Here is a 26,671-nt window from a genome sequence, read left to right as displayed (position 1 = left end):
ATGCAAAAGGATTGATTTATTCCTTCTCGGCGAAAACTGAATTAAATGTCCTTTGATAGAAAATTCGAAATCTAGCATGCCTGTATAAAGACTACCTTGGTACCTTCGCAATACCAGGCCAGCTAGAGATCCAGCCACATGTTCGATCGTTGAGAGCTAGCGAAGGAAGCAAAACGGTGAGCTAGTAGCGGCTGTACGTATACAAAATGCACCTCATTGGTGAAAGCGTGGGGCTGATGGAATGCATGCTAGAAGACAAAGGTTGTGAACCCTGGTAAATTAATCCTGTTGGTAGTGTTACCGTTAGGTTTTAACAGACAATAGAGAGATTAGACAAAGTCACCCTTATTGTTGATGCATTCTCAGTTTCATTCCGGAATGCCCGGCTTATTTCTAGGCCCTGTTAAGCTGAGCATTCCCAGGCGACGGCCGGAATGGGTATAGAATGCGCGCATTCTCGAGTGCATGCCACTGAGATAAAAGGTACTAAGGGTGCGTTTATAAGATTTTTCTTCTGGCCAGAAACATTGTTTTGAAACACTGTTTCTGGCCAAACAGTGATTCTAGCTCGAAAAAAAATCTTATAAACGCTCGCCGTGATTTGAAACAGTGTTTTGAAACACTGTTTGTAAACGCACAAAATAGTGCGTTTACAAACAGTGTTTCTGTAGAATCAGTGTTTCAAAAATCTTATAAACGCAACCGCGATCGCAAACACTGTTTATGTGACGTCACAATGCCTTGCGCGCACCCTGTTTGACCTTTTGCCGAGGAAAAAACTGCGCAGATGAATTGCGCAATGGCACAGTCTGAGCGAGAGCCCCAACACGCTCGGAGAAAAAATCTTATAAACGCTCTCCTGACGAAAGTGTGATTTGAATCAGTGTTTCAAAACAGTGTTTCAAAACAGTGATTCTAGGCCCGCAAAATCTTATAAACGCACCCTTGGTATTCCGAACGCATTCTGGAATAGATACCAACGAGTGGATGTCCGTCGTGCCTAAAAAGTTGTCAGGACTGACAGGGCTCGCTGGCCCTGTGAGAGATTTGACTTGCAACTGCAAATAAGTAATACAGTTTTGCCTGAAACTGTGCGTTGAATTATAAACAAACGCAAATTGGCATTGGATTCGTCAAGGTTGCGTTCGATATTTTCCCTACGAAATCGAGCGTCCGCTTAGCAATGAACTTGCTTGTCGCTCTCGGGCGGGAACTTGCATGTGTTGATGCTTTACCTCTCACAACTACTGAAATTTCCCAAGCTCAGTGCTTAGATTATGTGCACTATACCACACGCTATATTATAACACAATACTTTATGCGTATCGGGGATTTTCGGAACGATATCGGGAGTTGTAGCGAACGAGTAGCGCGAAACAGTAAATTCGCGATTTTTGTAAGCATCGGGCAGCAATTCTACCTTCATACTTAATGCCGAATTTGGTTCGAAACTGCACTGCTGAGGAGCTGAATCATGTCAGACTTCATTTCTGTAAGCTAGAAAATCAGTAAGTGTAATTTTCAGGTCAAAACAGTGCGTAGCCCCAAACCCTGTTCTATTGCTGATGGCTTCTCCGCTTCGTCTGCTAGTAATATGTAGCACTTTCTATTCCATTTGATTAGCGAAGGTTGCGTTCGATATTTGCCTATACGGAATCACGCTTCCTTTTAGCAATGAACTTCCTTGCGTTTAAATGAAAATTTACGTACGGTGCGGGGACTTGCATTTGATGTTTTAGCTCTCACAAGTCACAGCTGTGCTTCATAAAATTTCATCTCAAGCCCAGGGCGCAGATTGTGTGCCCAAGTATACTCGGACGCTGCACTACGTACACGCACGCGTATCGGAGATTCGTATGAGTAGCGCGAATTAAACGGTAAACTCGCGATTTTTTAAAGCATCAAGCAATAGTATATTTATGGCATTTCCTCCTCAATACTAATTGCCGAATTTGGTTCGCAGTTGCATTGCTGAGGAGTTGAATCATGTCACAATTCATTTCTGTAACCTAAAATACATTAATTATTTTGCACATGTATCAGTAAGTGTAATTTTCATGTCAAAACAGTGCGTGGCCCCAAATCCTGGATTGCCGATGGCTTCTCCGCTTAGCACTAGTAGTAGCACTTTAGTTTTCTATTCATTACGAAACAATAGTCGCCATTCAACGAGGGACGCCTCGAGACGCATCGGGACGCATCGGGAGGGTAGAGGGAAGGAGCTTATTTCGCGGACGCAGCGAGACGGCCACCAGGTAAGCTCCTTTTCGTACATGCAACGGTCCACTTGTGAGGGCTCGTCTTTTACAAGTATACTTGGGAGTTAGCCGACGCTTTGCGACGCTCGGCGGCGCCCGCCGACACGCAGTCTAAACTAGTGACTGTACGCCGTCGCTAACCGTCGCTGGGTGTCCTTTGACGTCGGAAATTGAAAGAAATTTGCAGAAGCGTCGCACCGCGTCGCTCGCCGTCCCTACTTTACCAGGTGCGCCTTATTGCAAACAACAAAAGTTTGCTGCACAAAAAACATGTTTTTCTTATTAAAAAAAGTAATAAATAAAAATGTGCGCAGGTTGTTTTTCTCATTAAAAAGTATTAAATAAAGATTTGCATAGGTTCATGGGAGACTTGTCAGGCTCTGAGATCATCACCTGATCTCATTTGTACTATGCTTGCTAATACTTTCATTGTTTCTTGAAATATGTGGAATTTGAAAGTTCCTTAGTCATTTATTTTAGGTTCCAGTTTGGCAAAACTGCTACCATTCTGCTTGTCTGGGTTTACAATAATTGATAATGTATAACTGCCCTTGCAAGAGAGAGAGAGAAAAAACACCCCAAAATGGATACTACTGTATACGCCATATATTTCGCGAGTCTAAATTTTCGCGAATCGGGACTTCCCGACAATTTCGCGAGAGGTTGAATTCGCGATCGTTGAGTCCTGTACTGAACGGAGAAATGTATAATGCGTACGTCACATTCATATCTGCATTAGAGTCAATATTTTCGCGTGTTTTTAATTTCGCGAATAGCAGCCGACTCGCGAAATTCGCAAAAATAAATACCTCGCGAAATATTCAGCATATACAGTATTTGATCTAAGCATTATGGACAAGAAAAAAATAGCCATAACAACACCTGTCTACTCACGGGTATCAAATACCAGTTGCACTTCCTTGTGATATAATAATAATAATAATCATGTCTTATCTATCCAGAGTAGCCTCTTCAATGTTGCCACTGCTCTACCAGAGGGCCCTATCATTATTACCCTAGCGTTGCCAAGTACCCATACTCCTGGGTCAAGAGGGACGTGTGGGTAAAAACATCTTGTCCAAGGACATAAGCGGTGGGCAGGAATCAAACTCGGGTCCTCCGATCGGGAGTCAGGAGTCTTATCCACTATGCCACAGCGCCCCCAGAAGAACCTCAGACTGCTCATCTTGTTAATGTTACAACTAAAACCTGTAACATACAAGTGTTCTTGTCCATGAAAAATTAAGATTTTCCGGAAAGAAACACTTTTCAGGGACTCTTCTCAAGATACAGTGTACATTCAGAACCTTTTCTTCTAAAATAATTTTCGAATTTTATGTTTCTTCAAATTTTACAGAAAAATCTAGTTAGACTTCCAGGATGCAAGCACAATTTGTATCATGCTAAAATGGAGAAAACTCAACATCTTTGAACTCATCAGCAAAGCTGACGCTTTTCTTTCCAACTGAACCTTGCCAGTGAGTGTAAGCAACAAGAGATGTTATGAATGTTGCTTTAGTTTTACAAGCTATAAATATGCTGCTCCTCTTTCCATGCTGAGAGAGATTGAAAGCTGGTCAGTGACACACACAATCTGTACTCTCTCGCATCTTGGGGTTTAGCCCTGTTCTGCCACTCGCCAATCATTTGGCCTTGGATGAGGGTACCCACAGGATAGGGAGATGTTTCGTGAAACGAGAAACAAGCCATTACCACCCAACAGCCCTTCATGTACGACCACTGACTTTTCTACATGCACACATACATACATACATACATACATACCGTACATACACACACACACACACACACACACACACACACACATTTCTCATGTTTGTAGTCAAGATGGTGATTCCTAAATGATACACAAAAAATTATATGTTCGTGTTTTGTTATGTTTACCAGCATGGTAAAGTAAATTGTCTTGGCAACAACACACGCTGTTGATCCAATTACTCCAAATCTACCATAGATCACTTTATATAGCGCGGCAAGAGTCTGGACAGCAGATCCACCAAATGTTGTGAAGCGTCTCCCACTCAATGAGTCTCCACGGACAAAATGAGCACCACTCAATTACTCAAATAATGCCACATGTTGGCAGACAGCATAATATTCAATGAGAGTTTGCCAGGACACATCATGTCATGCATCGATTGTAAAAGAACGGCCATAGCACTTGATCCAACCTGTGCTGTGGAATGGTTTGTAGACCTGTATAATGTCTCCCACACTGATTTGTGACCGATTTCAAAAGTCACAATATTTCACAGGAACTTGTGACTGTTAATCAAGAATGACAGCTTCCGATATCGATCATACCTAGCTAACACGACAAAAACACTTTCTAGTTTGGATAAGGAACTGAAGTACTTTTCATTTAGCATTATCTATCACTTTTTTTCTTCTAATTCTTACTGTGTGAGAATCAAAAGCAGCTTTGATATGGCAGAAATTACATGTGGCAAAAGGAGGTCATATGACATGGGTATCAAAAAGCTATGTGACCCTCCTCTCATTTTTAATACATAAAAATTTTGTTCAGAAAAGCTTGTACAGCACAGCTATACCACACCCTAACCTACTGTGGGATTGGACAACGATTTTCCACTTGCCACAAAATGCTGCCAATCTACTGCTACAAATTACGTGACCTGGAATTCCTGTCCATCAGCACTGAATGCAATCAAGAGTTGTACGTTGTACAACGCCATGTGCACTCCTATTGAAGTGGACCCCGAAATGACCTACATGTACAATATTGTACATTTGTTACGTCTCTGTTTAGGGAGAGACAACCACAACACGCAACAGCTTAATCAATTGCGAGATGGCATTTTCTCATGTACGCGACTGCGAGGATAAACAAGGCAGAGCATTCTGGCACTGCATCTTGAGGTCACCCATGACAAATTGCTACTGTGTCTGAGAGTGGTTTGTTTTATAATCTCTGGCAGGTAGCTATATGATGATGTACTCTGGGGACCTGAGTACAACTGCCTACAAAATCTACAGGCACAAAGGTCCATCGATGAACCAAAGGCATAATCCAATCTATGGGAAGAGACTTGTCTTCTTAAATGGTTATAATGCATCTGACAAATGTGGTTCCTCTCTCTTAATTCAGCACATCAGTATTAAACTGCCACTTAAACAGACTGCAATTTCTATGGCAACTCTCAGATAACCAATTGCTTTAAAAGATTTCATTGTTCGTCATCGCTGGGATCGTTGAATACAAACCAGATGCCAGTGTCAAAGGAAAGATCACAATACTGGACATAAAAGTAGAAATTTTCGCGCATTTTGCGCAACCAGGAGCTATGTAGCACGAATATAAAAGCACATGAATATTTTTGTATGCCATATGTTCCAGTAGTTACAGTCCTGATTCCGCGGAATTAAAAACATGCGAAACTCATCTCACCCGTCAGAGCACAAAAAATTACTCACGCGAAAATATCCACTTTTACAGTACCCAGTTTTCTAAATAAAAGTAATATTCGCTCACTTCAATACAAACATAAGTTGAACAACACGGGAGGGTATAGGAGCACAGTATCTAAGCTCTCTCAAACTGAGTATGAATCTGTGTCAACAAAAGCAAAAGGAAAACAAAAGAAACAAATAATATCACCTGCAGATTCTAATGCTTGCCTGGATGATTACAACTACAGTAACATGAGATAGAAAAACAGACATAATACATTAGACATAAAAGAACAAACAAAAAAAAGGAATACATGCTATTAATCTTTTCATTCTATTTCTCTGAAGTAACAAAACAGCCTTTCGGCTACATTATATGGTAAGGCCAGATTCCCACTTTGTAGCGTGAAATGATTAGATTCCTAATGCACATCACAAAATGATACAGCTTTCTGGCACCATGCCACTCTCACTCTTGATTGTGTGACACAGGGAGGTTCACGTTACATCTAACCTTTCGCAGAATTCAATAATGCGACAGTAACCCAGGAAGCAGACAAGCCAGTCAATCTCATCACCGTGGAAATCAGCATTATTGGTGCATGTATCCATTTCACAACACAATGCAGAGCGTTGCGCTACGATTGAAATGTATTAAAAAATCAAGTGTTTCATTATGAACTCCTCATGAAGTGGGATTCTGGATCATCAACGCCCTGACTGACATCCACTCAGTTGAGAGTTCCATTATCCGACGAGTTGAAAGTTGTATACAGTGTACACATACAACTGCATGTACGTGTAACTGTTTGACGCAGAATGGATTCTGGGATTTTCACAACCTTGTTGACATACAATTTCATAATGTGAAAAATGTCTAACAAGCGAATGTTATACAAGCTCTTTGTTTGTTTTCACAAAGGAGAATAGGCAGAAATTACTACGATAGCATGTACTAATATACATTGCTTCTTGTAGCTGATACAAAATGATTTTAGTCTCAGCCTTGTCTGTGACAAGTGAATCACGAAAGAGCGAACACACAGACACAGCACACTGACAGAACACTTGACCCAGGAATAGAAGAAATGTGTACCAGGTATTTTGTTTCACTTTTCAACTTCTAAACAACTACAGTATCCCATTCACATGTATACACAATTTATGTTTTGTGGCCATTGCAGTATGAAAATTACATTACTTATTTCCATTCTGGTAATGTGTATGTAATGTAGGAAAAGATTGCAACAAAGCTTTGGGGATTGTTGCACTTTAATGCAAATTATCATCACTACACCCTATCTTTCTATCCATTTTCCCACATCAAAAGAAAGTCATCTCATCAGCCTTTCCCAAGTCTAAAAATTCAATACCAGCAATGTGAAAACTGCTTGATAATAAGAACAATAAAAGCGGGAGCAATGACGGTCTTGATAGGCTGAACGTCACTGAGGGGCAAGTATTCCAATGAGACCATTAAAAGAATGTGCTTTGGAAGCCATGACAAATTCACAATCTCCATGTACGTGTACATGTTTGTGACGAGGATTTGAGTGATCCTGTTGAGGTCTGTGCGGAAAAGCCGACATGTACTAAGGGCATTATTGATGAGTCTGTCTCATTATGACTTTAATAACCTGCCATAAAATTCAATAATTCATACTCGTTGGGCACGCTCCTTGGTTACATTCCAGCACTTGGCAGATAAGCAAGCATATGTCTAAGAACATTGTCGAGAATAAACTTATATACATTTAGGATTGCGCGTAAGTGGCAAAAGCAGCTCCCCATTCTACATCCTGCAAAGTGTATATCGGACACATTAATGTTGGACCAAATCCTGTCTCGTTTTAGCAATATCACCCGAAGATTACTTTTTAGTCACCTAGAACATTTTACAAGATCATCAAGATCATCAAGCATTCTCTATCCTTTCCAAAGTCCAAATGTTTAAAATGTTTCATTTAAAATGGGATATACATTGCATGAGAGAAGAAACGACAGATCTGTTCAATGTGATATCCACCAATAAACGCATATTTTTCTTGAAGATAAGAAAATAAAAAAGGACAGCAAAAAGTAAGCAAAATCTGATTGCATTAACAAAGGTCGGAGGGTAAGGTTGGTTACAAATTTTTGCCATAAAATGCCATCCTCACAAATACATTTACGATTGAAATCATCCAGGAATATTTCATTAGTTATTGTAGGTGCAGACACACATTGAATGAACAAGAACTGTAATCACTTGGTGTACTGTACACAGCATGAAATGTAATCTTGCAATGCATACTAACCAACAGTGTGCATGGCACCATATTTTACAACCAGTAACCCTATCCTGGCATTGACGAGGATTGCGTTGTAGCGATGCAGCCATCTTCCAGGGGAGGCTTCGATGAGTCACATACGAAAAGAGGGCCCTCACCACGAAGAGGATGAGATGTTGCTACCCTTGCCTCCGATTTGATTATCCAATCAATAATCACCAAATCGCTCGGAGCCATGACAAATATGACAGAAAATTGTTACGTTTTACTTGGATTTCGCCAGCTTGTAATCAAACGTCAGGCCTTCTGGCTGCTCAATCCTTGGCTACATGTTTGATGCTCCCCATCCCGATTACATGTTGGTCGGCTACACAGTCTTAAAAAAACAGAAACTCTCAAGATTTCTATTACGGGTAATTGTGGAGATAACTCTTCAACATGACATTGAAAATGGTTTAAATCCACGCTGTAGTCCTCCCTTGGGCTCCACATATAATCATTCCATGATTGCACAGTCTGTATAGTCCTTTTAACTGGCGCCCTATTCTCGGCCTGTCATATTTTGCACACGCCAGAATGATCAAAACAGCTTTTATTTTGGCAAAAGTTGTCTTTGTTTTTGTCTTTAAACATTTAAGCCAACTACACTAGAGGGAAAGACAAATCTCGAAATTAAAAAACAAAACAAAACAAAACCAACACGGATGCAGGTTTTTACAATTGCACATGTTTTAAATTGCACACACATCTGCATCAGAACTAAAATGCACACATAAATCCATATTACATATCAAAAGTCATCAGATGACAAAAAAACAAACAAACAAACAAAAAATTTCTTTTTCTGGCATTCATATATGATGAAGCATTAACAATGAAGTGAAAGACAGCTAAGTCAAGTGCAATCTGCTATGAAGTATGTAACACTGAAAGGCACCCAACTAATCTTTGACCTCTGATCCCAACTCCGCTAGTTGGGATCACGATCAGTCTCCTATTGCCCCGTTGAGGATGAGTCCCGAGTATCGTGCAGGTGTCTGCGAAAAATGCGTGTTGTAGCAAAATCAGTACGTCCTCAACGGGTTAAAAGTGCAAACTGACCATTTGAAATGTAGTACACCATAGGACTGATGACTATGGCATGTTGAGGGTCAAGGTCTGCAAGATATCTGATTCGAATTTTTTTTTTGGATATTTTTAATTTATATTTTATATTTATTCACTCTTTTGCCACAATAGAAAATTGTGTACCTGTACCTGCATTCACATCATCATATACCACCTTCTTTTTTTTCTTTTTTGGTAACGAAATGATAAAAAGCATGGGTAATGCATCCGGGTAAATGTGTGAACATTTCTGCAACACACGGACAAAATAGCTCCTTTCATATCACAGCAAGATAATCAAACCTGGAATGTCATTATCATCGCGTACGCAGCTAGTTTTTCTCCCAGTTATTTGGCAAGTTAATAATGGAGACATCTTTTAGCCAATTTTGAAGCCATCGATGAACTAAATTTGGCCAGCTGCAGGCATTCTATAAGGACACACCACTGGCCTGGCACCTCGGATCTCACCTTGCTTCGAATCATGTTTTGATATTTGAGATAACAGACTCCCTCCTTCCCATGACTCAGCCCAAATTACGGCTTTGTGCACATCACGCAATCAGCGGCAGCAATAAGCCTCCTCTTGCGCGTCACCACCAATTTCCCTCGCCATTCTCCACTACTCTGGCAGCGTTGGAAAATTATACCATATATACATGTACTTGTTAAAGGTTGGAAGTAATATTGCTGGCCACGAGGAAACAAGGAGAGCGGTTAGAAATTGAGCACCTTGCTTCTCGGTAGATTACAAGTACTGCCGGAAATTTTCGTACACCTCCCTATTTGCTTTGTTTTTGTAGTTGAGGTTTATTCTGGGGTGGGCGGGGGAGGCTGACTCTCATGAAGGATGGTTTTTTTCTTATGTGCTTCATCAATTTCTCTCTTTTTTTCTTTCTTCCTTTTTGTAAGAACGTATCACTTCGAGCCATGTCGTAAATAGCTTTGGATCAATGGTCCGTAGATGAAATAACCTCACTGGCAGTGCTTCACTGTGAAGAAATAACATCACCTGTTTGCAATGCTGACATTGTACAGGTCTACATGAAACTTTCATTCCTGTCAAATGCATAATATCAACATCTCTGGGCCCTTGAGAATTGCACCTCAGACTTCTTTCTTTTCTTTTTAATTATCAAAATATGAACAGACTAACATTATCATTTTTTTATTTTTTTCTAAACATTATTTTTCTCATCTGGACATGAAGAGATACAGTATTAAAGTTGTCGGGAAGCCCGCTGCAGAGTCACATGGGAAACTTGGCAGCTCTGCAGTGGCAACAGCATTCATGCCTTTGTACAGGAATGGTTTTTATTACAACCAAAGCCATCATCAACTTTAGATTGTACATTATGTACTCCTCAAGTCTCAAGGTCAATGCAAAACTTTGAAAAGATTTCTTAGGTCTTGGATACTTTTCCATGACATACATAATGAAAAAAAAATCAGGTTTTACAGTATCTCCTCTATGCTATATTATATGGGTGACAGAATTCTTTCTGGTTTTGTTTGTTTGTTTGTTTGTTTGTTTTTTCCAGACAAATGTTTTATAGAGCCTGATGGTAGGCATAACATATACATTGGAACATAAGGGTCCCACCTTTTTCATTAAACTTGTCAATGCTGAACAAAACATTCTTCCCTGTTTGCCCTGTAAGTGATTTTATGTGAAAATTGTTCTGGTTACCCCAATTCTGATTTTGCTTTCCATCTACTGTATACGCTATATATTTCGCGGGGGTTTTATTTTTCGCGAATTTCGCGAGTCGGGAGCTATTCGCGAAATCAACAACACGCGAAAATATTACCTTCCAAAATGAATCCCTTGCCTTGATGATACGAACATTTCAGTACTAGTATACCATGTCACGGCATACCGAACAGACCATACTGGCTAAGCTTGTTTACGCACGTCCACATCTACTTTCATACGAATACTGTAGAGAGCCAATCCATTATCGCAAGGGGACCACTCATCAGAAATCTAGCGCGATGGACTTAACCACTTCAAAAATGTTGAATTCTAACTTGTTCGCAGAGTTTGGTAAGTTTTTTTCATGCAGTGTATAACTAGTATCATTCTTATTTGCTAGTAAGTTAAAAATTCACACTTTCTTTGCCACTTCATATTTTCTCTGGTCCCCCAATCGCGAATTTAACCACTCGCGAAAATGTGTGACAGCAGCAATTCGCGAAAATTTATGTACGCGAAAATTATAGCGTATACAGTATACGATCGAATATATAATCATGGAAGCATGCATGTGGTAGAAAGCAGAGACAAATGCTGAGATTGAAGGCATAGTACAGTTTTGGCAAAGATGGGGTCTGAGGTTTCCAATATTTTTTGTGAGATAATGAGAAACCTCTTATGAAATATTAAAAAGATATGACTACTGTTAAAGAGGAATTCAAAGTTTATTTGATGAAAATTGGTTTTGAAATGACTGAGATATCCAAAACAAAGCCATCTTGACACAAGGTGGGATCCAACTTTTAATAGGATCGCCTCATTTTACTTTGTCTTTGGATATCTCAGCCATTTCAAAACCAATTTTCATCAAATAAGCTTTGAATTCCTTGTAGAAATGCATGCTTTTGAAGATTTCATTGTGTGGTTTCTAAGTATTTCACAAAAAGTTAAAAGCTGAATTCTCACCTCAAACAATACTATACTAACCCTTTAAAGAAACACAAAGTAAAACTTTACTGCATCCAGGTGGGTGCTTAATAGCTGAGTACTTGAATACATGTTTGCAGCTTATTAGATGACATTCTTATGTGAAATATTCTCCTTCTTTGTAAGCCTGATATTTTGGATTCCCGATCAGGCCCAAAACGCAACACATGGTGAAATTTGAGAGCGTACGTCTCATATTTGCTTGCCCTGGGCCACGAGGGACCGCTAATTTCAAGTCCTGACTAAACACTCATGATGTGGCAAACAGCTTCCACAAATACTTCTACAACATCTCAGGGGCTCCAAGAGTAGAAGCATAGCAACTTAACACAGTCAGCCAATTGATGTACATTTCTTTCCTTTTTCATAACTTAATTTCAAATGCAGGATCTTTTGCTTTTTGAACATCTCCCATACTACAAATTTTTGACAAAATAGTTGTACACTAAATGGCTCTACTGAAAAGGTCATTGAACATCTAAACAATCACCTTTTCATCCACAGGGAAATTAACAGGCTAATTGGATTTCAAGACTCTACAGTTATATTAATGACTCTATTGAAAAGGTTATTGAACATAAAGAACAACCATTGTTTTATCCATAGGGAAATGAACAGGCTACTATTACTTTGACCAGAAACTACAGTAGTAATCAACATTATATACAGAGCATATTATAAAAAAAAGGTAATCCAACTTTGGAGGGCTGTCATTCCTTAATTGTCAGTTATGAAGAGCACAATGTTGGTTGTAAGGAAAGGGGAACTCTTCCTCTTTTCATTGATATACCTAATGTTGACAATTGTAATGCATGACTGAGCACATGGACTTTAAAGACAACAATGACAAATTGCACTTTTTCCAAGTTTGCGTGTTATTGTGAAGGAACAATGCATGTCTGACTGCATGGATGAGATCTGTCAATGAAAGTGGTCAAATCATCAGGCCAGCCTGCACGACTGCCGATTCGTGTTTTAGGATTTCTTCTAACGTTTCATGGTTCATAACCTTCAACATGGCCACGTTGTCGATATTTAGTCCTTCCCATTAAGGTGAAATCATTATCCATTTTACTCTCTTCATATTCAAGACATGGTTTGCCACTGGGAGCTATGTGTTGAATATGAACAGAGAAAAATGGATTGTGTGGGTTGGCCTCCGTGGGAGTGACCAAGTTTTCGGACAAAAGGCCATGTTAAAGGTCATGGACTATAAAATATAAGGAGAAAACCGAAACACAAACCCTAAACACAAAACCTAAACACAAACCTGCATTCGTACAGGCTCGCCTATTTGGCAGCTTTCATTGACAGATCTCATCCACGCAGTCAGACATGCATTGTTCCTTCACAATAACACGCAAACTTGGAAAAAGTGCAATTTGTCATTGTTGTCTTTAAAGTCCATGTGCTCAGTCATGCATGACAATTGTCAACATTAGGTATCAATGAAAAGAGGAAGAGTTCCCCTTTTCTTACAACCAACATTGTGCTCTTCATAACTGACAATTAAGAAATGACAGCCCTCCAAAGTTGGATTACCTTTTTTTTTTTTTTTATACACTCTGTATTGTACGCTTCTACAGTTATAGAAGTGAAGAATCTTGTTTAATACCTTAACTCTGACCCAACTGGTCAACTGTTAAATCTTACACACATCTTAACTCTGGAATTAGAATCATGAAATTTGGAATAACCTGAATTACCATTCCAAGTCTTGTCATTAAGTTAAAATTGTAGTGTATCAACCTACATTTTCACTATAAATGTACATTTGCCTAAAATTTGGTCAGATATTTGTTTGCACAACAAACTCCTGTATCATTAAAACTGAATAGTAAAAGGGGCTTGCTGTCAGCTTGACTACTCAAATATCATGGATATCACATCACTCATTGCATCAGATATTGTACATGTGCATTGGACAAACAAAATAAAACCCTGTTTCATACAAGCAACCATTATCAATATGATATGGAGAGTCTCTTGCTTCATCTTCATATCCTCTCAATATTATCAAACAATATTTAGGACAATTGATACTATTTAAATTGTAGTCAAGTTTAATACAAAATGTAACTCACCATAGGCCTATGTACAGTAGCTGCCTTTGAATATGACAGTAAACCTCTTCAGGTACAAGGGTATCAGCTTCATTATGTAAAAAGACAGGACACCTTCACACAAAGTAGGTTCAGTGAACACAGTGGCATGATTTGCAATTCTGCAGTTTCCATATTAAAGAAAGGGGGCTTCCATTATTAAAACATTGCAATTCTGTGCTGAAACCAATACAGTGACAAGGTAAATCTATCAAACAACAAGATCATAAACAGCTCTTGTATTGTGAGAGCAAGCAGAACACATCACAGACATCTCACTTTGATGCTACATGTACCCATTCCTGTGTGCCCACCTCCACTGGGGGAGAACCCCTATAAAGTTCATTACTGACTGATCTGTCTCCCTCCAGCTATTGTAAACAGGAGTAATAAGCTATCACAAAATATGCAAACTACACTGTACTATACTCCTGGTAAGTGCAGTCTGGCAGACAAATGAACTGAACCAATCATGATATTAGACAGCTCTCAGCAGGCGGACTCGGTCTCCAATTCATCAACCCTGAAGTCCCTGATACACATTTTTCTTCTTTTTTTTTTCACTCTCTGTGCATATTACTAGTGTCCAAAACAAATACGCAGGTATAGGGCAAGTTTTCAACCAGGCTACACAAACTGATCGATACACTGTATACTTAGTATGCACTAGACACAAGTAATTTGGTCCTATATACAATTTGTAATATGCAATGTATGATGTACAATATGTACATCCTAGTATTCATTTCCTTAAAAGCAATGGATAGATAGAGCTCTGTATGTAGATCGCTATGAATAACAGTGTACATAAACAAAGGCAGTCAGACATAAAATGAATACAGGTTGATATTGCATTAGACACATGCTTGTACATTACTTGTACACTGTTGTTTGAAGGTACTGTCTACCATTAGGAGCAGTGATTTAAAGGGAACATAAACCCAAAGAGCAATGTGGATCGAGTAAAAGCAGTAACATTAGTAGAACACATCAGTGCAAATGGTAATTAATGCCTTTAAGGCAAAGTGTTACATATTATTTGGTAATCAACTGGTTTCAAAACAGACAACTACAAGTACACTGTCACAAACTTCCTGTGGTGTCCATTCTTCCTACAATCGTACTCTTTTCCCATTCTCATGACACTAATATTGCATAGGGTAGAGCACGAACCTCAGGTCCATGGGTAGAGATGCTGCAAACTCATTGGCATTTTTTTCAGCAGCAGTTGTGCAGATGAGAAATGTCATGTGGGATATAGTCAACTTGGTATCATGGGTATTATTACTGTTAAAAACAAGGGAACCATCATGGGGGGAGAGACTGAAACAGGTGCATGTGTGTGTGTGGGGGGGGGGGGAGGAGGGAGGGAGGGGAACTTTAGAGTTATGATGTGATACTTTTTAATGCAAGTAATTGACAATATGAGTTGTAACCTCAGCACATTTTCCTCATGTGCCTGGACTCCCAGCAGAGAATGTACACCTTTTGTAAAGCCTCTCCCCCCCCCCCCACATCCAGCAATTCACTGAACTGAAACTGATCATCATCGAAAGATTAGAGCTCAGAATCATAACAAATTTTGAATACAATACTTGCAATTCTGTAAATATTTGTGAGTGTGCTTAATACACACATGCTTGATGCAAAAAAAGGCAATTAAGTAGAAACAAATGTGACCTAAAATCAAATTTCTGCAAAGAAAGCTCTAAATATCATGTACCAGCTGACTGTATAAGCTCCAATCTATACATACCTTTCTTTTTTATTTCATTTTTTATTTTTTGCCAGGGTTAGACTTGGGGCGCCACTCTGCACATCAACGTTTGGGCACTGCTAATAGCTTTAACTGGTGTGTGGTGGTTACCCAGGGTATCATCCTGCACTGCTAATGACCCAAGTCAATCCCCTACTCACAAAGGTGGCATTAAACATTGATCTGTTTACCCCCATGGCATAACACAGCCGCATACTCGAGAAGAAAACGGAAATCAAATCACTCAGGTTTACCATACATAGCTCAAAACTTTAAACCAATTGAAACATTTTCTTGTTTGTTTTTTTTTTTGTTGAATAACAGCTAAATGTACGAGGGGTCCCATGTTTACTATCAAAAATAAGAACACATGGCATGCACATACACACACACACACACACACACACCAACCAAAGAGCAGGTGTGCAAAAATCTTTTGAAGCACACACAAACTCTGACTATCACAGAAAAATGAAAGAAAAATTTAACAAATACTGTATTTAAACTGGGACATTAAATCTAGTAAGCAAATAATCAATGTTGGTGAAGGTGATGGGACGAACTATCACTTCCGAGGCGATCTGGATGTCGCTATCTTTCCGAAGCGCAGCTGAGGAAAGATAGCGTACACATCCAGATCGCCGAGGAAGTGATAGTTTGTCTCATTGCCTGAAACTAAAAGTTGATTATTTGCTTTATATTCCACATCCAGGGTCCTAGATATTCCCACTTTATTCCACATCTGAAACCATTTTAGCTGTCTTTAGGTATCCTCAGGGCTTAGAGTACGTAGTTTACTTTGCTTTAGACGTATGCGCGTAGATGACAAAACAATGAATTTGCTCCGCGCCCTGCGCGTGGCACCGAAATAAAAGTGCGCTGCACTGTGGTCTATCACTTGACCCAGGTCAAATGATAGACCACAGTGCAACACACTTAATTTCGCGCGTACTCAAAATTGTCAGTTATATCACGCGTTAGGACTGTGTGGACTATTAAAGAGATCAGCGAAACAAAATGACTACCATCATAGAGTGTAATGAACTTTTCTTCTCAGGTGATGTGATGGGCAAAACTACGCTTTATCACGTGATCAGCTCTTGACCAATCACATAGCAAGATTCTTAATATGTGGAATATAATGTACCATACACTGTACCATACAGTTTTTGACTACCAACACACAAGTTGATGACAGGCACACTATCATGCTTTGCGGGTGTTGAGTTTGCTCTAACCAGGGAGGTGGATTTCACCTCCCTGCTCTAACCGAAACTTGGGGAAAGTCCCCTGAAGACCACAGTGGACAGTACGCGTATGTACTAATACCAACAACTATCTAAAGACTCAGTCATCCTCTCTTTTTTTAAGCTTGTTTTTCCTTCAAAAACAACAAAACGTTGTGTTAAAATTTCTCATATTGAAAAGTGAGACAGACTTGTTCAGATATGATGCACAATCCCCCTCCTCGTTAATTAATTCACATACTTTAGTCATAAACACCAGCAGTATGGGAGACAAGATGTGCAAAAGGTCTCTTTGGTACGGGATGTATTTATTCAACCTGTAGAGGCAACTGTGCATACACCACGGGAGTGACGACACGATCCACCCATTCAGCACTGGAGTCTCAAGCTCGGAGACATGCTTCCCGACACTGTGCTTACCAAGTAGGTCACCACGTGCAATATTCACACAAGTGTCTGGGGAGTCGAGCTGTGGGGGAATGGATGGGCGAGTAGTAATTGCAGTCCATCTGAAACGCAAACAATGATCTTCACGCCACCAAGCCTCTAAAATGAAAAGTCACTTGCACTATCAAATTGTCATCAGACTGATGAGGTGGAAGCATTAGGCTATCGTTCAGCTGCAATTATGTATGTGCAATTGCATCACCATTTAGCACTGCAGCCAAGTGGAAAAAAAAAGAAGAAACAAATGGACTGACTTCAGTTACTAGTTTTACACAGGGAGTTTATTAGTTCTGCATGTCCAGTATCACGTAACTCTTCAAAGCTTTATACAATGCAGGCATGTAGCATACCGGTACCCTTCTTTCTTGAGAGTGAAATATTACCCACAACAATTTTCAACAATGCCATCTTCTTATACCGTTGATCTGGGTCTCACGATATTTTGAACTATATATTTAATTTCTTTATTTCAACATAATAAATCAAATTATCTATATTTGATTTCTTAGAAATTTCTGTGATAAAACCATACAAGCACTCATGATCAATAACTACATGCAAGGCAGTGCAGTATCTTTTTTATTTCCCTGTTGTATGCTCTCATACATTATGTATCTACGGCTGGTTGTGTGTTATTTACAAAATACAAGCATGTAAAACACAAAATTTTCACTGCCTACCTGGAGAGAGTGAGGGAGAAGAGATTACCAAAACAAACCATCAAACTCCAAATGTCAGGCAATCAATCGCAGTTTCATGCCGATTGTTTAACTCCGTTCCCGCTCTGGGAGGATGATTTATCAGAAATGAAGTGTTTACATGCTTATTGGAGCTTGTATATACGCTAACCTTTGGAGAAAAGAAACTGGATGGATGAAGAGACTTATCAATCTGCTGCTGTCTGATACTGTACTACATAGCTACATGTATGGTTGGAAAAAGAACCTACTTGATAAGCACCAAAAGCAAGAGCAGCTGTCACAATTTTATATGCTGTATATTCAGCATTCTGTACTGTGGATCCTATGCTTGTATCCTCACAAAATATCTATATCTACTATTCTAGGTATAGTGTTGAATCTGTCCTCAAAGAAAACAACACAAATTGTCAGTGTGGCACACACATTGTATTTGTACAACATTTGTAGAAAAGAGTTGGAGCTTTAAAAAAACAAACGTTTGATTTTAAAAAAAGGGGGAAAAAAAACACTTTTTACTGTAGTCTTGCAAATATTCTCTCATTCCACACAAGTAAATCAAACTGCGTGCCCACTTTGGCCTGAAGTCACCTTTTTTTTTAGTGGTTATAATTGCAGGTGAAACAATCTTGACAAAAGTTTAAAGCCAGGCTGCAGAGGTTGAATTGGCCTCCCACAATTCAACAATTAGTCACTGGTCTTCATTTCCTCCTGGCTATGTGTGACACCTGAAGGCAAGGTTATGATTAAGGATGAGGTCATCTGCACACACACACTGGGTACGCTGGTAAGAACATACGCATCGCTCACTCCATGGCGCAGTGTATGAGGCTTCAATTATAAAAAATGCAATGTAATGATATACACGCTGTACATGTGATGTATGGGCAGTAGCTTCCACTGTACAAACTTCGTATGTCAAAAGAACTTTAATATTTAGCAGATTCTGAGAGGCTCATGGTGCATTTCACAGCCAGTCTGCTTTATGATAGATACTTTGAGCAGCACTAGGAGACACAGAGGTTTGAGAAACCAATAGTATTTGTACTGTAGTGTTATTTGGGTATCGTCACAGCATCACATATATTGCAGGCAAATGGTATGAATTAATTTCACAGGATTTGATCACACATGTGCTCTCACTCATTATTCTTACAGAAAATCAATGAATGGACAGCGTGGAAAGAATCAATAAAAAAACCATGTCATGGTTGCGGTACATGCATCGCAGACAGATTGCACGATCACATCATCTCTGCAGAGCAAAGCAGTACGCATGCCAACTCCAGCATGATATTGGAAGAGTGTGTATATTATAAATACACCGCCCTTACTGCAAATCTTTAGCCTTCTCCTCTAAATAACATGTATCTATCAACCAATCAGAATCTTGGGTTCACAGGAGAGTAGATGGAGTACAATTCGTTAGTCTTCTGATTTACATTGTAGCTGTGGTGCTTATGATATGAGGGATGTGTGCATTCAGTTTGTAAATCAAATATCATTGAGGGTAATGGTTAACAAGTGTGTACAATTTGTTCATTTAGCATCAAATACTGTATATATGCCATACATTTTGCAAAGTTTTTGTTTTCACCAATCTTGCCAGCGGGTGCTATTCGCAAATTTAAAACATGCAAAAAATACTAACTCTAATCCCCCATGAATGTGACATGTACATGTACATGTGCTGTTAAACAGTACATGAATATTACATGAGTTGGCTCAGACGGTAGTGCGTCTGCCTCACGATCCTAAGGGCCCGGGTTCGAAACCGAGTCTGGACTGAGCAATGTTGTGTGTAAGCATGCCGTCCCCTCTAGCAAGAGGCAAAACACTCTGTCCCTCGGATAGGACATAAAATGGAGGTCCCGTGTATGAGAGAGTAACAACTCATGCACGTCAAAGATCCCGCTTCATTCATTCATCGCAACGAGCAGGGTATTTAACCCAGTGAAGTGGTCCCACCTCACATCCAACTGGACCCCATGGAAGACCAGCTTAACGTAGCTGAATATGGGCTATCCAGCCATCTTTTCAGATGGAAATGAACAAACGAACAACAAACAACATGCCTGGCAATACCAGATGTACTCCATTCCACTCAAAGTTGTCTTGAAGTCCCGATTCCAAAAATATCAAACTTGCTACGATGTGCCTGCACATGCATGTACATACTGTTGAATATCCTATAAATTGTTGATGAGGAGTTGTTAATTTTGCACCCAATACAACATGTCCTTCACAGTCCAATTCAGCAGTCAATTGCAAATCCGCAAGGACCAATCAAAAACAGAGTGTCAAGAGATTGTCACTGATTACGAATGATTAATCATTCATCACACGGTGTTATGTTTGACGGCAAGGCGTTACTGAAATGCATGGCGCATGTTAACCTCATGGCAAATTCAACTCAGTTGGGTATGAATATGAAAAATGAATAATGAATATGATTTCAACACCGACAAAATTGATAAGGACAGATGTATATAATTATCTGATGCATGGAAGAGGTCTACTGTATAGGCCTACAGGTGTATACCATGTAAACCTTGCATTTTAACATCTTGTTGGCACATTCAATCTAATTTCCACACTTCCCCTTATTTTTTTAAAGGACTAACTGTCACATCGAATGCCACCAGCTGCTCCATTCCTGATAGAATATACACATGACACTGAACTAAATGTCAAACAAATCTACACAATAAGCCAGTTCGGGGTTCCAGTTTGAGCATGAGCAGAAAAAGGTCATTTGAACCGAGAGACAGGTTGGTTTTTAACTTCACTGAGATAAGCATAAAAATTTGTAATTTATGATTATTCATGTAATCCTTATAAATGGTGCCTGCCAGTAAATCCACCTGTCAGCAAGCCTGGTACAAATTTGGCAATGTTAACAGAAAAAGTTTGTTAATGTATTCAAAACAGCACAATGAAATGGATGCTTCCCAAAGTGTTAATTGCGAACCATTCTGGTCACTTCATCTACACAGGTTCATTCTTTGTTAATAGAATACAAGTTCCATAAATTGCTATGTTGGGTAAGCTGCTGCATTATGTCGCTTTGAACTGAGTGGAGTGCCTAACCAACTGAGAATGATGAAAGGTCATTTGTACCCATGTGCACATGAGCTATCTCCGAACTGGCTTATAGTACAGTATCATGGGGTGAGTCGGTATCATTAAATGCCTAATTTGGGACACAGAGATCCAAATTCTAGAAGAGATTCCATTGATAGCAAATTGACCATGCAGTTTCAAGAACATAATATGCTGGAGCTTTAAAAAACAAGACAAAAGTGTAATGTTTGCCAAACATCTGTACATGTAGCTTTACAAGAAAAAAGAAATATCTCTACAACAGCATATACAATTCTTAAATGAATACAATACAAAATAGTCCCTAAAGTTTCAAATAGAGCTTTGTACCTCGTATGGTACAAGTTGAACAGTCTATATCAAAGATCTTGAAGAAAATCTGGAGAGGAACAAGGAAAATAGTGATCACTACAATGAAATAATCATGTTTGGGACATGATGTGAACCAGTATTCATTTAATTTGTGCACAAATTTTGGTAAAATTTTTCAAATCCACATGTGGTCAAGGTATTTATATTTGGATGCTACAATGTTGATGAACCAGTGCTGGAGATTGTAACCAAATAATGATCTCAGCCCCATTTTGCTGTCTTCTCTTTTCCAGCTTACAATACGTAACGTGTACACGTATAATCTCAGTCATGGCACATGTTGATTTTAGCAGCACCTGCGAGCATCAACAATGGAGAGAGAGGTGGGGAGAGGCAATTTTAGATGTGAAGTGCGGGAACTGTGTGTAATATGCAAATCAAATCATAAGTGACTCATCCCATACTGAAATTCAGCAGTCAATCCAGCAGCCTTCGTGCCCTTATATCCAAGCCATGCTGGCCATGACAAACTGCACTTCCTACAATACACACATCACCATGCCTTCCCTGGCAATCATCAGCACATATCATACATATTGTATAGTAGTACTGTAGAATGGGACATGGCACACACATCGGAGGAGGAAACCAATATTTATGATTGGATATTTATGAGGGGCAATGTCAATAAGAAGGGTTTGACCAACTGAAGCCAAGGGAGCTTGGTAGCCTCCGGCCTACATTTTGTCATGATTGCTCCTATATCCTGGATAGATATCTTCCTTCACCCACTCTCCGCCTTCCCTCCCCCTCCCTCCGCCTCCCCTCCCTTCCCCCCCCCCCCCCCCCTTTCTCCATCTCCCAGAAATCAAAACACAGAACTGATGGGAAGGGGAAGGCAAAATGTTAATTACAGTAGAGCTACTGTATACTCTGAAAGTGGAAGTGCGATGCAGATCTGAGTTAGAGGTACAGAACATAATATGATGCAGTGAAAACAGTTTGTACCATACTTGTATTGGTTGTGTTTATCCATAGGCCAGTGCCTTTGCTGTTGATCTGCCTTTATATTAGTCAGACAGTGACTTTCCACATACAAATCCATACTGAGTACAGCATTAATGTGAGGTAGAACTGCTCCACAGGTATCCATCGTGCTCTAATAAATTTCATCTATTTTATGTACATTTGTAGGCCTACCAGAGTATGCATACAGTGAAGGTGCTTCAAACTCAGTAGGTACCTCAACTATGTGCTGCACATGGCAAAGAGCCGCCTGCAGATACATTTATGTACGTATACACGTGTACATTGTAGATGTCCAACACATCATCACACTGTAGATACACTATATTTCAGTTTTGCCCTAGTATTACTGTGAACTACACTGTAGCATTATTCATGCAGCAAAATTGATAACTGATATTCATAACACGCTTCAGACATTATGACTAGGAAGTCTTCAATCTAATGAGTTTTTAGTGCCCTGAAATGACAACTTCAGATTGCTCTTCCGACATTAAACGTACAGTTTAGTCATGTGATATGTTTTTGTATCAGTGCAGGTGACTGAAAGATGAAACTCGCTAAACATGTGAATCTCACTATCAATTGTGAATAGTTTACACTTGTCAAAGAATAAACACTTGTTGGCTTGCACGTATAGAATTATACTGTATGCTTTTTTCAGACTGCATGGATAAATTGGTACTTTTTTTTGTTGCTAGCCATTACAAAGCTTTCTTCATTCTAGAGCCAAGCTTTATAATATTATACACTGTATTTCATATCCCTGAGAGAAAAACCTTGTTTCAGAAAGATCCTGTCTACACAAAAATGTAGCAACCATCTGTCTATAACAGCCACATTCTTTTTTTTCTTTTCCATTGGATATCCGCTATAGATTGGTTTGACTGTATTTGAATTTGAGAATTATTTCAAAGGACAATTCACCTTCATATGTGGATTGAGTGAATGCAACAATATAGTAGAACACATCAGTGAAAATTTTGGGAAAATCGGACAATCCGTTCAAAAGTTATGAATTTTTAAAGTATCTGCGCAGCCACTGCTGGATGGGAAGATTACTACAGTGTATGATGTCCCATGCATACAACGATACAAGGAAACTAAAAAGAGAATTTCACAAAACTTCACTTTTTGAATAAAGTGCACATTTCTTCAACTTGTTACTGACGTATGTTAAGGGTAATAATAGTATTATTATTCCCCCCTGACTTCTGAAAGAGAGCAGTCAAGTATTCTTTTGTTATGCAAGAAAAGTGAAAATATGTTGATTTTTCTTTATCATTTCTTTGTATTGTTGTACACATGTACAAACATCACAAGCTACCTTTAGTAGTCTTCTCATCCAGCTGTGACTGAGCTGAAACTTCAAGAATTCATAACTTTTTAACGGATTGTCCGATTTTCCTCAAACTCTCAATGATGTGTTCTACTAATATTGCTGCATTCACTCAACCCACATGTCTATGAAGGTGAACTTGTTCTTTAAGTGTGTCCATGAGTATTTCTTGTACAATGTACCATTGATGAATATAAAAGGGATCATACAGTTTTGGTTGAGACCTAATTTCAGGTTTCTAACATTTTTTGGTGAAATAATGAGAAACCTCTTATGAAATATGAAAGAGCATGTAATTCTATGAGGAATTCGACGTTTATTTGATGAAAATTGGTTTTGAAATGGTCGAGATATCAAAAAAAGAGCGATTCTAATAAAGTGTGGGACCCACACTTTATTACGATTTCTTTGCTTTACTTTGTTTTTAGATGTTTCAGTCATTCAAAACCAGATTTTCATCAAATAAACTTTGAATTCCTCTTAAAATGGTATGCTCTGTACTATATCATACATGCTGTAAGTGTTTTCTTGGTATCTCGCAAAAAGATAAAAGCCCAATTCTCATCTCCACCAATACTGTACCATCCCTTTAAGATTGGTTTTAACATCATGTCTTAAAGATGAAAAGATATAAAACAATGTAAAATTGTAGTAATACACTTTGTAAATGATAATGTATGAATGTAGGCAGGTCTTTTTGCTATTAAGCATAGGGTGTGGTGACCTCACCTCAAAAACCTTAAATTCAAAAGATGTACCAACTTTTTTACTCATTGGAAGTCAAACCTGAATATCGAAGGATAGTTGAAAGGTACAATGCGCATTCAGATAGCACAGATTGCACACTATGCATAGGCACAGATTCAATAAAGCTGGCAGTCTTTGTGGTTGTCCTCTCAGATGCAACAGCAATGCCCAACCCACTCTACTGTACGCAAATCTTTGATCATTTGAGTGTGGTTATTCAGGGAACTACATCCTAAGTCACTCTATTGACAAGCGACTGGTACAGCATGGCATGCAATACTGAATAGACAGAAAATGTCAGAATGCATTAGGCACTGTTGACATACAGTACTTTCTCTATAAAGGCAAACAAGCACACGGACAATGCACATTTTCATACGCCACTAGTCTTCAATTGCTGGTGACTGAATAGCTTTGTTGTGTATACATATTGTAGCTGGTGCTTACCGCTTCCATATCTGCATAAAGTATAGTTTACGGCTCTGAGAACATAGACAAATTTTGATGGCCAACAAACTTGGGAAACAAAGTGTTCAAGTGATTACTCTTTCAGAATGTGAAACTCTTTCAATCTTGTGCATTTTTTAATACATAAAGTTAATTAATCTAAATGAGATGTTTGCCAGTGAGTGTACATTTAGATGCAATTTGAAGCAGTGATACACCAATACTTGTAGGCTATGTTACAGACTGTTAAAGTGGAAATTTTCACACATTTCTTGCAACCAGAAACAAGCGTGAGAATAAAAACATGCAAATATCTGTGCTTGTTATATATTATGTACCACTGTGTAGTGTCTTGATTCCACAGAATTAAAAACAGGAGCGATTCATATTACTCAACAGAACGTGAAAAATTACTTCTGAAGACAAAAATATCCACCTTTACTGTGAGTTCTTTGAACCTATCTTTCATTACTGAACAAAAGCCTCAAAAGTTGTTTAAAATACATTTTAAATCCTTTTTCTTCTTTTGGGAGATGCCCCTTGTCTCATAATGCAGCTTCCTTGAACAATATTGAATTACATTAAGCCTGAAATCATGATTGCATATGGAACGTCATTAAACTTTCGCTACACTTTTCAACAGAAGGCTTTAATATGTTTCGGGAATGGGTTGTGTGACTTCATAACACAATTCAATGATCAAATTCAAATGAAGCTCAAATATTAAAGAGAAGACAACGACCCACAGCATGATACCTGAACACAAAATGACATTTGGATAGGCAAAATAGCAAAGCAAGGCACATGTTGAGAATATTTCTCAATGATAATGACCACCCATTATGAGATGGACGCCGAGGCCTGTGCTTCCTGGGAAGGATCACGGTGGATAATTTTCTACTCGGGATGACTTAGGGGCAGAACCTATTCTCAGTGCTACTGCTCTCTTATTGTAACGATCTGTACAGACAGTATTTTTCCACCTGTTCGACTCACCAGAGACTTGGAATATATCAGACCGTAACAGATTATGCCTTTCTTACAATCCTCTGCCATTGAGACAAAAAGTTTGAACATGTACGGGTGTGAGTGTGCCTGGCGGGTCCTCGCCTGCTTCAGATGGCAGAATGGCTTGCCATTTTCAAGTTTGTGATGCTAGACAGAATAAAGTTCCTAATGTCAACATCAGTATTAAACTAATAATCTGAAATATCCTAAGAATACTAATGCTCTGTACAGGATTTTTTTTCATCAGTGAAAGATGCAACCTTGCATCTTGCCAGTTTGTAAAGTACTAGATATTAAAGGAGAAGGGTAAGAAACAAGATTATGTTGCTACACAAAATGATGGGGGGGGGGGGGGAGGGGTAATGCTTTAATAATAACCTGCAAAATCAGTTGACACACAATGTACTACTATCACAAAATCTAAATTTACTGACCCCTGTAAGGTTATGGAGTTGCTATAAAAAAAGTCTTCAAGCAGTTGTAATGTTTGATTGATTGACTTGAGACTGAATTTATAACCCAAGAATATTTTACACGGGACGTACAAATGTAGTCATTAGTCATGGCATTATTACAAAAACCAGCTGAAGACCATGTGCTTCCAAAGAAAAAAAAAATAAAGACAAGCTTGAAAACATAGACACTAAAGCCTGAAATAAACAAAGAATAGAAAACTGCTACCTACAGTAC

The 26,671-nt window shown here is 39.0% G+C and overlaps 1 protein-coding gene across 1 annotated transcript in view; it reads right to left on the bottom strand.

The window, feature by feature from the left end:
• The window catches only part of LOC139739780 (attractin-like protein 1), a 113,860-nt gene that overhangs the window by 80,153 nt on the left and 7,036 nt on the right, over window positions 1-26,671 (bottom strand). The gene's annotated exons all lie outside the window — the stretch shown is intronic.

The sequence above is a fragment of the Diadema antillarum genome, unplaced genomic scaffold (assembly GCF_040938485.1).
Source record: "Diadema antillarum isolate AM-2024a unplaced genomic scaffold, OU_Dant_1.0 seq00000819_RagTag, whole genome shotgun sequence".
Lineage (NCBI taxonomy): Eukaryota > Metazoa > Echinodermata > Echinoidea > Diadematoida > Diadematidae > Diadema > Diadema antillarum.
Note: the sequence above shows the minus strand (reverse complement) of the source record. Positions and strands in the feature narration are given on the sequence as shown.